The sequence below is a fragment of the Mustelus asterias genome, chromosome 9, assembly GCF_964213995.1.
Source record: "Mustelus asterias chromosome 9, sMusAst1.hap1.1, whole genome shotgun sequence".
Classification (NCBI taxonomy): Eukaryota; Metazoa; Chordata; class Chondrichthyes; order Carcharhiniformes; family Triakidae; genus Mustelus; species Mustelus asterias.
In genome coordinates, this window is record NC_135809.1 from 91,280,863 (window position 1) to 91,293,652 (window position 12,790).

Genomic DNA, 12,790 nt, shown 5'->3' on the forward strand with positions numbered 1-12,790 from the left:
TTCTGCAGTGCAGTTTAAGAGTTTCCAGAATTCTTCTGGTTTGTTACATCTTCTATAATTTGGCCATTAGAGATAATTTGGCTTTCTAAGATCAGAAAATAAAGAAAAGGTTCTGAAGGTAACAGCAACCACCACAACGCCCCCCCGCCCCCCCCTCGCCCCCTCCAATGACAAAAGAGCTCAGGAGAGTGGAACTGTATCCAGTCAACTGTTGCGAGCAGCAAATGTCATTACCAATTTCTTCCAAAGAGGGATTATGCTATTTGTATGACACAATAAAACTCTTCACCGTCTCTCTTTCAGACATCTATTCAGCAAACTGATAATAACTTTAATATCCTCTCTGAGGTGCACTGAATCTATTTGGCAGGTAGTTAACTGGAACTCTCAATCTTGGCATTAGTTCAATATGACATGAATTGCAAACGGGCATAGGTATATTCATTTTTTAATGTTAGTATGTAGCAAACCATGCATTCAATCAAGAATTATAACCCAGCCAGCTGTTTATTTTTCAGTCATTTTGTCATCACTCAGTGTATTCCATCAATATATTTCAATCAGTGAATATCAAAATGACAGAATTCAATTATCTTTGACAATTATTTATTGAAAACAGTTTGAGAAAACATGAATTTGCGGCTGCTTTAATTTTTACATGAAAATTACAGCACCACTAGATATCAAAGAGTAACAATACAATTCTTGGGTGGAAATCTGCATTTTTGAGACCAAGGGGTCATTTCCGGAGAGAGGTTGAATAAATCACTTAAATATATGGTGTACCGAATTTAAATGAAATTAGCGAGCCCGGGATGCAAACGTCGGGGCTCACTTGCCTTTGTGGCCTTGCTGGGAGGGGTTAATTCCGGCAAGGAAAACACCTGGTCTCCATGAATGGTCGTGATGGCGTCGGCAGTGTGGAGGCCATGGAGGCCTGCCCGGCAGGTTGAAGGCAAGGGGGGATGGCCCTTGGGCAGTGCCAGTTTAGCACCCCGGGACGGCCCACTAGGCAGTGTCAGGGGAAAGGGCCTGATGGGACGGGGCCTACAGGGGGATGAGTCGATCAGGTAAGGAGGGGGGCCCGCTGCCACTCTGCATGCAATCAGTTGGGGGGGGGGGGAAAGAACCCTGCAAGCAATTGGTGGTGGGGGGGAGGCGGGGTGACTGGTCTGGGCAGTGTTTGGGGGTGATATATCTGAGGGGGAGCGGGGGGGGCACGTGCAATCGGACATAAGTCCCCAGATTGCTGGGGGGGGGGGTGGGGGGCATGTTTTGTTGAGGCCGGCAGCAGCAAAAGAGAGTGGGCAGATCTCTCTCTCAGGCTTGTCAGCTCTCTGCCAGTTGCCATTGCGCATGTGCAGCGTCAGAGGTCCGCACATGTGCAATGGCTCCCTCTGCTGCTGCAGCAGCCTTCCTCGTGAGTTAAGCTCCTCCCCCTCCCTCAAGTGGTTAGAAATAGTCTAGTCCATATTTTTCCTACTCTGAGTGTATAAGACTCCAGCACCACTGGACTCACCCAAAAAAGGAATCCAAGACTCTCCCGTTTTCACGCTAGCTGGCACTTTGAATTTTTCTCATAAGATCTCATAAGTGTGTTAGCGGGTGGCTCCAGCAGTGCCTTTCCACTGGCCAGAATGGCAGGGTCCCGTGTCAGATCCTGCACTTGGAACCTCAATAATTATGCACAAGTGAGTTCCCCTCTTAATCCCCTGGCGGGCTGCGAGCTGATTCATCTCCTGCTGTCAGCTGGCGGGCTCAAAGGTCTCAGTGCCATATTTAAACACCAGTCCAGTATACTCATATCACTCTCTCCAGCCCACCTGTCTTCACCAGACCATATAGAATGTCAGCAACCCAGAGGAAAAGGCTAGGCAGCCTCGAGAAGAAGTCTGTTCCTTAATGAAGGCATCAAGGAGCCCTAGCAAAACTGGAATCAATGGGTATAAGGGGGCAAACGCTCTGCTGGTTGGATTCACACCTGGTACATAGGACAATGGTTGTGGTTGTGGAAGGTCAGTCATCTCAGCTCCAGGACATCTTTGCAGGAGTCCCACAGGGTAGTGTCCTAGGCCCAACAATCTTCAGCTGCTTCATCAATGATCTTCCCCCTGTCATAAGATCAGAAGTGAGGATGTTCGCCGATGATTGCACAATGTTCAGCACTATAGCTCTTTGAAAGTGGAGTCACAGATAGACAGAGTGGTGAAGAAGACATTCGGCATGCTTGGTTTCTTCACTATTCGCGACTCCTCAGATACTGAAGCAGTCCATGATCAATTGCAACAAGATCTGGACAATATCCAGGCTTGGGCTGACAAGTGGCAAGTAACATTCACCGCCCCTTGATATTCAATGATGTTACCATCACTGGATCCCCCACTGTCAACATCCTTGGGGTCACCATTGACCAGAAATTCAACTGGACTCACCATATAAACATAGTGGGTTCTATTTTATCATTTTGATTCCAAGTGCTGGGCGGACTTGAAATTGGGAGTGTTTCAGATCCGACCTTCAGGCCCGTTCTGAGACTCTCCCATATGCACTCTGCCTGCAAAAATATCAGCGATTCCGAATCGCGCTGCACAAGTCAGTGGGCGGGGCTTAACACGCCCGAAACCCTGCAGCTCCAATCAGAGCCTCCAACTGCGCATACGCAAAAAAAATGATAGAATGCTGTTCCCCTGCCACATCACTCCTGGCTGGATAATGCCTCCCCCTGGCCCCCACAGACATTGCCTCACCCCCACAACAGTACTAACCCCCTTATCCCCCCACAGCCCCACTACCTAGACCGATAGTGGCACCCACCCCCCTTCCCCCCATCGATCTCAGCAAGAGTGGCAGCAGACCCCCCTTCCCCTCCACTGATCTCAGGCAGAGTGGCAGCAGATCTTCCTTCGCCCCACTGATCTGAGGCAGAGCAGCAGCGGACTCACCTGCCCTCCCACTGATCTTAGCCAGAGTAGCAGCGGACCCCCCTTCCCCTCCACTGATCTCAGTCAGAGCAGCAGCGGACTCCCATTCCCCCCACTGATCTCAGACAGAACAGCAGCGGACCCCCCTTCCCCCCCACTGATCTCAGGCAGAGCAGCAGCGGACTCCCATTCCCCCCACTGATCTCAGGCAGAGCAGTTGCGATCCCCCTTCCCCTCCACTGATCTCAAGCAGAGCGGCAGTGGACTCACCTTCCCCCGCACTGATCTCAGGCAGGGTGGCAGCAGACTCCCTTTCCCTCCCATAGATCTCAGGCAGAGAGATTCCCCCTCCCCCACTGATCTCAGGCAGAATGAACCACCCCTTCCCCTCCCCCCTCCCACACCCCAGACCATCCTGCACAAGGCCGCCATCTCCTCCTCACTCCAATGGCTGTATGACGCCTCCCTCTTTCTCCCCGTCCCCATTCAGAGGCACTGATCCACCACCCCCCCTCCAACCACCATCAGCACACGTGCAAGTGCTCACTTGCCTTCCCCTCAATACTACCAAACAAATTGCATGTAACTTGCTGGAATGCTCTGCCAAACTGCCAGTAGCTGATCTGCCCTAATGAGGGGCAGCATCATAAAAATCCTAAGGATGGACAGGCAAGCAGGCAATGCAGGAAAAAATGGCCACACGACCAGCCCCCCGAGTTACTGAGGGCGACCTCAGGAGGCTGCTGGTTGTGGCAAAGGCGGGACATCCTTCCCCCCCAGTAGCACGCAGACCCACGGGGGCTGATGGCAATGCAGCCTGGGAGGAAGTCGCCGCCTCGGTTAGTGCCATGGCACTGGCCTCCAGAACACGGAAGCAGTGCCGCAAGAAGGTCAATGACCTCATCTGGGCAGCAAGGGTGAGTGCTTAACCCCATCTAGCATCTTCCCCCAAATCTCCCCCAGATCCTCCCACCCCCAGCATCCTGCATGATTCCAGCCCCTGATCCCCAAGCAACTCCTTCCTATCCCCCCCCCCCCCCCCAAGCTAGCACTGTGCTTGCCCTCTAAGGGTCACCACCTGATACTCTGCAGGAGTCACACCATCATTTCTTTCATGGCTCCTTCTGTCTCCACAGGAGAAGACTGACCATAACACCAAAGAGAGGGAGAAGACAGGGGGTGGTGAGCCAGACCTCCGGGTCCTCATCCCCTTTCAAGAGCGGGCACTGGAGCTGTCCAGGGAAGGGGAGACGTGGGCTGTCAGTGACAGCATGGTCAGGTTGGAGTCAAGAAGTGAGTACCCGTCAATCAATCCTCCACTCAATTTGAGATAACTTCTCGGGGGCATGGGTTTTGGGTGCGAGGGGCAAGGTTAAAAAATGTACGAGGCATGTTTATTTGCACAGAGAGGGTGGTAGGTGCCTGGAACTCGCTGCTGGGGGAGGTCGCAGAGGCAAATATGAGAGTGACCTTTAAAGGGCGTCTTTACAGCTATGTGAATGGGATGGGAATAGAGGCATATAGTCCCTGCAATGGTAGGGAGTTACAATTCAGATGGGCAGCCTGGTTGCTGCAGGCTTGAAGGGCCAAAGGGTCTGTTCCTGTGATGTAATCTTCTTTGTGCTTTGTTCCATGTTCAATGGAAAAATGTGAATCACGTTTTTTGCATCCCGGATTCCTCTCCCTCCCTTGCACTTAACCTTGTGCCCTGGGTTGCAGGGACAGATCCGGATACCCCAGGGCCATCTGGCATCCTGGCCCCCACTGTGGCTACCGCCCACCCTGCTCCAGACAGCTCGGACGAGTCCTCGGAGGAAGCAGGTGAAGGGACCTTCGAGGGTGGCACCTTTTTGGCATCAGCTTCCACCTCACAACTCACCATCCCAGAAACTGACACATCGGTGGGTCCAGTTAGTGGTGAGGCCTCTGGGTCACTCTCTAGTGAGCACGACACATCTAATAATGTACATTGGGTGGAAGAGGGAACGTCTGAGGCCTCTGAGACACGGGGGCCTGCCGGAGGGAGGACTCAGCTGGCCCCAGGCTACATGCTGGGCCTCTGAGATCACTTCTCCCTCAGCTCCTGGAGATGTAGAGCCAGAGAATGCAGGACAGAATGCTGACAGCCACACTGGACCGACTGCGAGGCTGTTGGGAGGAATCCCAAACCTTGCAGATGGACCAGCTATTGCCTGTCTTGCGTGGTTCCCAGGCAAACGCTGCAAGAGTGGTGTCTGCGGTGGAAAGCCTGGGTAGGGAATCCTCACCATGAGTGGCAGGCTCCAAGCGATAGCCGAGTCACAGCAGGCCACAGCGGAGTCCCAGAGGGCCGTGACTGAGTCACAGCGGGCCACAGATGAGGGACTGAACAGGATTCTCGAGGCTCTGTGGCCCATGACTGAGAGACCCGAGAGCTTGCACGAGACCCAGTGGGACAGCGCTGAGACTCAGCGGGCTATGGCAGCAGCCCTTGAGGATGTAGCCCAGTCGCAGAAGGTCATGGCTGGGGGGCTGCAGAGCATGGCCCAGTCTCAGAGGGCACTTGCTGTGGCCATCGACAGGCGGCCCCTGACTCAGGTGGCCATTACAGAGGGCTCGATCACCATGGGTAGGACGCAAGTGGTCCTCCAAGACTGGCAGGGCTAGGTGACGCCGGAGCTTCTGGAGCTCACTGCAGAAGCACTGCCATCCCATGGAGTGGCCCAGGGGCCCACGGGAACCCCAAGGGAGGAGGAAGGGCTCGAGCCCGTGCCTGGGCCTGCCAGCCAGGAGACTGTGGCTGTGGCTACACCTTCTGACTCCCCTCTTCCTGACACCGGGGCATCTCAGGGGCAGCGGGTTGAAGAGGGTGTCATGGAAACGTCCCAGACACCCTTAAGCCGACCTGAGCCCTCAAGGTCCAGGGCCTCCAGAGGATGCCCGCCAAGCGCATCACAGGCAGGCAAGGTAGGCAGCTGGTCCCCTCCGCATCCGATGTACATTCTGGGGAGACATTGAGACTTAGTGGTAGGCCACGTAAGGTTAGGAAGTTGTGTTTGTACTAAGAAGGGCTGCACTAGTTAGATAGATCTTTAAGCACCTTAACGTTTTCTGTTCACACAATTTTATGTTGGAACTTATTATTTAAACACCTTTATTGTCATCATTAAATGTTTTTTCACCACCCACCTGTGACTAATTTGTTTCAGATTTGTCTCGAACAGGAATCCTCTTCCACTGATGATCGCCAAAGGGATGCTTCATGTTGATGTCAATTGGGGAGACCACTCAATGTTGTGTCACTGAGAAAATGAAGCCATTGGTTCTCCAGAACCCACGGGCAATTCCCTCCCCTCCCCCAACCCACTTGCCTCGGGGCCCTGTATGGGGGTTTCAGAACCCTTACCCACTACACAGATGTGGGCCCAGGTGCCAGTGTGCATGGGGAGTTCAGGTAGGAGTCAGATTAGTCATAATGGTGCTTGGCGAGTCGTCATCACCCTTCTGCCTGCCAAAGAAACTCGTTAACACAGCGTACCCAGGCCTACCATTCTGGTGTGACGATGTTGCTGGAGATAGAAGGACCTTGGGGGCACGGGGAATGGAAGCCACAGACATAAGCCCGGCTGAACAGGTGATCAGGGCCTCCCTAGCCGCCCTCGCATGCCTCATTCGAGCTGCCAGCCCTCCAGCTCCTGGGTGGGGCTGCTTGGCATGCTCTTCCTCTTCTTCCTCCAATAGGTCACCTCTCTGCTGTGCCAGTTGTGCAGGGCACAGTACGCCACCAAAATGCAGGAAGAGATCAGAGGGCTGTATTGTAGGGCCCCGCCAGATTGGTCCAGGCACCTGAATTTTGGGGAGCCCTATGCAACACTCCACTATCGCGCGGGTGGCTACATGGGCCTCATTATAGCAGGTCTCTGCCTCAGTCACAGGCATCCACACAGGCGTCATCAGCCATGTCCGAAGCAGGTAACCCATATCACCCATGAGCCATCCCACAGCCTGGGCTCCTCCTCAAATGCCTCCGGTATGTCAGAGCTCCTGAGAATGAAGCTGTCATGCACACTGTTAGGGTGTCTCGTGTAGATATACATAATGTTCATATTGTGGTCACACACTAGTTGTATATTCAGGGAGTGGAACCCCTTTCTGTTGCCGAATCTTCTTGGATTCCGCAGTGGGGCCTTGAGGGCGACGTGGGTGCAGTCGACGTGGGTGTAGGTTAGGCATCCCTGCAATGACTGCGAACCCTGCAGCCCGGGCTTCCTGATGGGCCTGGTCCAAGTTAAATTTGATGTACTGCCCAGCCTGGGCATACAGGGCTTCCATGACCTGCTTGACACAGGTGTGCACAGCTGACTGGGAAATGCCATATACATCTCCGCTAGGGATCTGGAAGGAGCCAGTTGTCAAAGTGGCCGTCAATTGGACTGTCACCGACTCCCTACCCTGAGGTGCCAGGTCCTGCAACAGGTGGCACAGGTGTTGCACTGTCTCCTTTCGGAGGCGGAGCTGTTGGCGGCACAGGGTGTCCGTCATCTCTTCAAATGACACCCGTGCACGGACTGCCAGGGTCTCTGCTCCCTCCTTCTCCTGCACCCCCACCCACACCCACCCCGGATAGTGGTCATCTCCCTATACCCCTACAAGTGGTAAGGCCTGGGCCTCCGTTGCCTGCAATTCTTCCTCCTCCTCAGCTTCAGCAGCAAAAGCACAGCAAGATCAATCGGTTGCATCACAAAAGCCATCTCGTCACTCTGAAGGTTGGGCGGGGGGGGGGGGGGATTGGAAATGGAGAGGAATACATGTAGAGGTTAAAGAACATTGCTTGCCCCTAGCCCAGCAACAGTCACTGCCCATAGCCCACCCACATGTTCCCCAGAATCAAAGACCTCCATCCCAACCACCCACATGCTTCCCAGAATCACAGACCCCCACATTCCCCCACCCACATGCTCCCCAGAATCGCAGCTCCTCGAAAAGTTCAGAGGCTGCAACAGTGCAATTTGCAAGGGCTTTGTGCACATCATTCAGTTGGCAGAGTGCAGAGTGCACTAGGACCCAGCAGCATCCACAAGACCCGAGGTCAGTGCTGAGACCCGGGTCCATGCTACAAATCGGACACACTGCAGAGCAACAGCCCCCCCCCCTCCATACACTCGCAGAGCCCCCACCGACCCGAGAAACAAAATGGCTGCAACAAAAGAACTCCATAAGCAGCAGAGAGCCGTCCGACACTAGGCACTAACCCTCACTGATGGATTGCCCAAATCGGATTTATATGGAGCATGTCTGTTTTGTGCCGATTCCAGATTGGCGAACACAGTGGTAAAGGGGGAACTGCTGGTAAAGTTGGGCGTACAGCCCATTAAGTCAATTGAAATACAAGCAAATGCATTTAAATGGCCATCGCTATCGTTTTGGGTGCGGTCACAATCGCAGCCATTTTCGGGCCTTGTTAAAGGCGGTACCAGCGTGGAGGCGTGAGAGGGAGGTCATGCCTCACTAACCTGGTGGAGTTTTTTGAAGAAGTGACCAGAATGGTTGACGAGGGAAGGGCCGTGGATGTCGTCTATATGTACTTTAGTAAAGCGTTTGACAAAGTCCCTCATGGTAGGTTGGTGCCAAAGGTTGGATCTCATGGGATAAAGGGGGAGGTGGCCAGATGGGTGGATAACTGGCTTGGTCACAGAAGACAGAGGGTGGTAGTGGAAGGGTCTTTTTCCGGCTGGAGGCCTGTGACTAGCAGTGTTCCACAGGGCTCTGTATTGGGATCTCTGCTGTTTGTGATTTATATAAACGATCTGGAAGAAGATGTAACTGGGGTGATCAGTAAGTTTGCGGACGACACAAAAATGGCTGGACTTGCAGATAGTGAGGAACATTGTCAGAGGCTACAGAAGGATATAGCTAGGCTGGAAATTTGGGCAAAGAAATGGCAGATGGAGTTCAATCCAGATAAATGCGAAGTGATGCATTTTGATAGAACTAACGTAGGGGGGAGCTATACGATAAATGGCAGAACCATAAAGGGTGTAGATACGCAGAGGGACCTGGGTGTGCAAGTCCACAGATCCTTGAAGGTGACGTCACAGGTGGAGAAGGTAGTGAATAAGGCATATGGCATGCTTGCCTTTATAGGACGGGGCATAGAGTATAAACGTTGGGATCTGATGTTGCAGTTGTATAGAACGTTGGTTCGGCCGCATTTGGAATTCTGCGCCCAGTTCTGGTCGCCACACTACCAGAAAGGCGTGGAGGCTTTAGAGAGAGTGCAGAGGAGGTTTACCAGGATGTTGCTTGGTATGGAAGGGCTTAGTTATGAGGAGAGATTGGGTAAACTGGGGTTGTTCTCACTGGAAAGACGGAGGATGAGGGTGACCTAATAGAGGTGTATAAAATTATGAAAGGCATAGATAGGGTGAACGGTGAGAAGCTTTTTCCCAGGTCGGTGGTGACGTTCACGAGGGGTCATAGGTTCAAGGTGAGGGGGAGGAGGTTTAACACGGATATCAGAAGGACGTATTTTACACAGAGGGTGGTGGGGGCCTGGAATGCCCTGCCGGGCAAGGTGGTGGAGGCGGACATACTGGGAACGTTTAAGACTTATCTAGATAGCCACATGAACGGAGTGGGAATGGAGGGATACAAAAGAATTGTCTAGTTTGGACCAGGGAGCGGCGCGGGCTTGGAGGGCCGAAGGGCCTGTTCCTGTGCTGTATTGTTCTTTGTTTGTTCTTTGAGGCGGTCGCGGATCGTGCAACTCACCTCATGCCCGACTTTACCAAGTTTTCGCGCCCGGAAACGGGCGCAACTCAATGGTAAAATTGGGCCCAGTGGCTACAACAGCAGGTCTGAGGCTAGGAATACTGCGGCGAGTAACTCATCTCCTGACTCACCAAAGCCTATCTACCATCTATCTACAAGGCACAAATCAGGAGTGTGATGGAACAATTCCCCATTGCCTGGATGGGTGCAGCTCCAACAATACTCAAGAAGCTTGACAGTATCCAGGACAAAGCAGCCTGCTTGATTGGCATTACATCTACAAACATCCACTCCCTCCACCACTGACACTCAATGGCAGTAGTGTGTAGTATGTACAAGATGCACTGCAGAATTCACCAAAGATCCTTCGACAGCACCTTCCAAACTCATGACAACATCCATCTATAAGGACAAGGCCAGCAGATCCATGGGAACACCACCACAGGCAAGTTTCCCTCCAAGCCACTCACTGCTCTGACTTGGAAAAATATTGCCATTCCTTCGCGGTCACTGGGTCAAAATCCTGGAATTCCCACCCTAATGGCACTGTGGGTCAACCCACAGCACATGGACTGCAATGATTCAAGAAGGCAACTCGCCACCACCTTCTCAAGGGCAACTAGGGATGGGCAATAAATGCTGGCTAGCCTGTGACGCCCATGTCCCATGAATGAATAAAAAAAATTTTCAACCTGGGTCCATCAGCTGTGAGACGCCCATGCCCCAGTTCAACCCTATCTGCTGCATCTGGTGTCTTTTATGGTAATGTGGTATCTCTTTGATCCCTTGTTTGTGACCTATTCATGTAGTTTTGTCAGGGTCCAGCTTCCCTCTCCTTGGTCTTCCCTCTACCTTCCATTGTTTGTCTTATTGATCCATCTCCTTTCCCCTTTGCCTGCCATTGTGAACCCTCATCCTTCCCCCTATTTGCAAAGCCCTCCTTCCACATTGCACACCTCCCTGCCCCTTGTCTTCATACATGCCACTCTTTATCAATTGGGTTTTAGATCAATGTAATTTCACACTGGCATGACACAAGATTGGAAGGCCTGATGGGCCAAAAGGTGGACAGCTGTTTTAATAAGCATTCATAAGATGCAAAAATGCAAATAAATGCAAATGGCATTCATGCCATCAGCCAGTGGGAAGACCAACCAACCATTAAGAAAATTGCAATGTGATTTTACACTGAAGGTTTCAGAAATTTTGGCTGTCACTAGATTAGCCACCCCTTGGTTTTGAGACAAAGAGACAACATTCCCTACAAATAAAAATAAAAAACATCATGGTAAAATTTGAAAAGCTGATCTTTTGGACTTATTCCTTTTGGAGAAATAGATTTATTTGTAACATCCTGATTATGATAGACATAGTTGGTGTTCAGAATTAATCTTTAGCCAATTCGTACAACCCACCATGAGGAGGCATGTTGTCTAGCTGCTACTAGTTATAATGTTTGCAACAGTTCAGCAGATCTGATTACATTTGGTGTTTCATATATGTACTGAGCTCAAATGGTTCCTGATGTGCTTGAGGAAAATGTGCTCAGAGAGTCCCATTTTATCTGTGTAACCAGCTCATTTGTCCAGCTTTAATGGACAAAAATAGCTCAATTACACAACTAGGTGGTATTGCTGTGGCATGTACCACATCTGTTCTTCACAGTGATAATACAATAGCACAGTTCCATTTAGTGTTATTATCTGACTTTTATCTCAGTTCTCTCATATCTAATTGTTAGCTTTTAGCAATCAGTTCCCTACTTTCTATGATAGATGGTTAGAGATTATTATTTTAAAAGCAGTAAAATGCACTTTTTTAACATTGCTGAACTAGCTACCAAAGTAATAGATGAACCAAGTGAATAAAAATATGTTCCAAATTGTGCAATAATCTAACAGGCTGACAGTTAAATTGTGGCCTGAAAATTGAATCCTACATGTACTTTTATCTTATTAGAGAAATCAAAGCAACAAGGCTTCAAAAGCCAAAAGCCTCTAACACCAACAAAATAATTAAGCCTCCATGTTGGTTGTAGTTGAATTGGACTCTTTTATGAAATTTCAAACACGTGTGATGTTCATTTGATGTGAATTTCTCTGAATTTCAAAAAGAAAATGAGGTTTTTTAACCTAATTCTTTAATGCACTACTAGTGTATGATTTCAAAGATTTTCAAATGATTTCCCTTATTTTACTTTTTTAAAACATATCATACAAACAAATGGATGTTAAGAAATAATTTAAAAAAGTCATAAAAAGTATAGCTGCATCAAGAGACAAAGACTTAAATTATTCAGATTTACTGTAACAATTGCAAGCAGGGTTTAGAGAATTGGGCAAGTGGATTTGGCTACAAGCATGGCTTGTTCTGGACAACAAGTCTTCAGTAATGCATTTGGAAGATTGTCAGGGCCCTGGGTAATGGTAGACTCTTCATTATTTGAGTATATACAAGCTGTAAGTGACTTCATGGACTTTCACAGAACTGGCAGCTCATTTGTCACTGTCGGTGCTTGGAGGAACCTCCACAGCTATGCCACTCTGGCCTTCCGCTCGACACACTCGGTGTTGTGAGTTTGGTGTAGATGGTCCTCGAAGCATACTGAACAAAATTTCAGTACTTGCCTCCATGCAGGCTGGTCAGCTGCACTGTTTTCTCAAGATAGATGGTCTGAATGCAGAAATTTGTAAGGCTGTTTTTTAGGCCATCCTTCTATCTTTTGTCATAATAACTCTGATATCATTTGCCCAGAGACAGATACCCATTGAAGATCTGTTGGGGTATTCTATAGTCATCCATGCAGGAGACATGCCCTTCCTATCTAAGCTGAATTTTCAAGAGGTTGTTCTCCATGCTGTTTTGGCAGTACGATAAAGGACATAGTGGTTTTGTTCTATTATAGAATTCTCATGCTGGACTTGAAGTTTCTATGGTGAAAATGTTCCAGAGCTTTGCTGTGCTGCCTATAACAGACCAAAGATTCTAAGCCATACAGCAGGCTGATAAGGACAACGGCTTGGTAGAGTTTAATGTGAGTCATCAAGTTAATGCCATGCCACTTCCAGACATGATCAAGGAGTTAGCTGTGGTAAGAACTTGCTTTCTGGATGGGTACA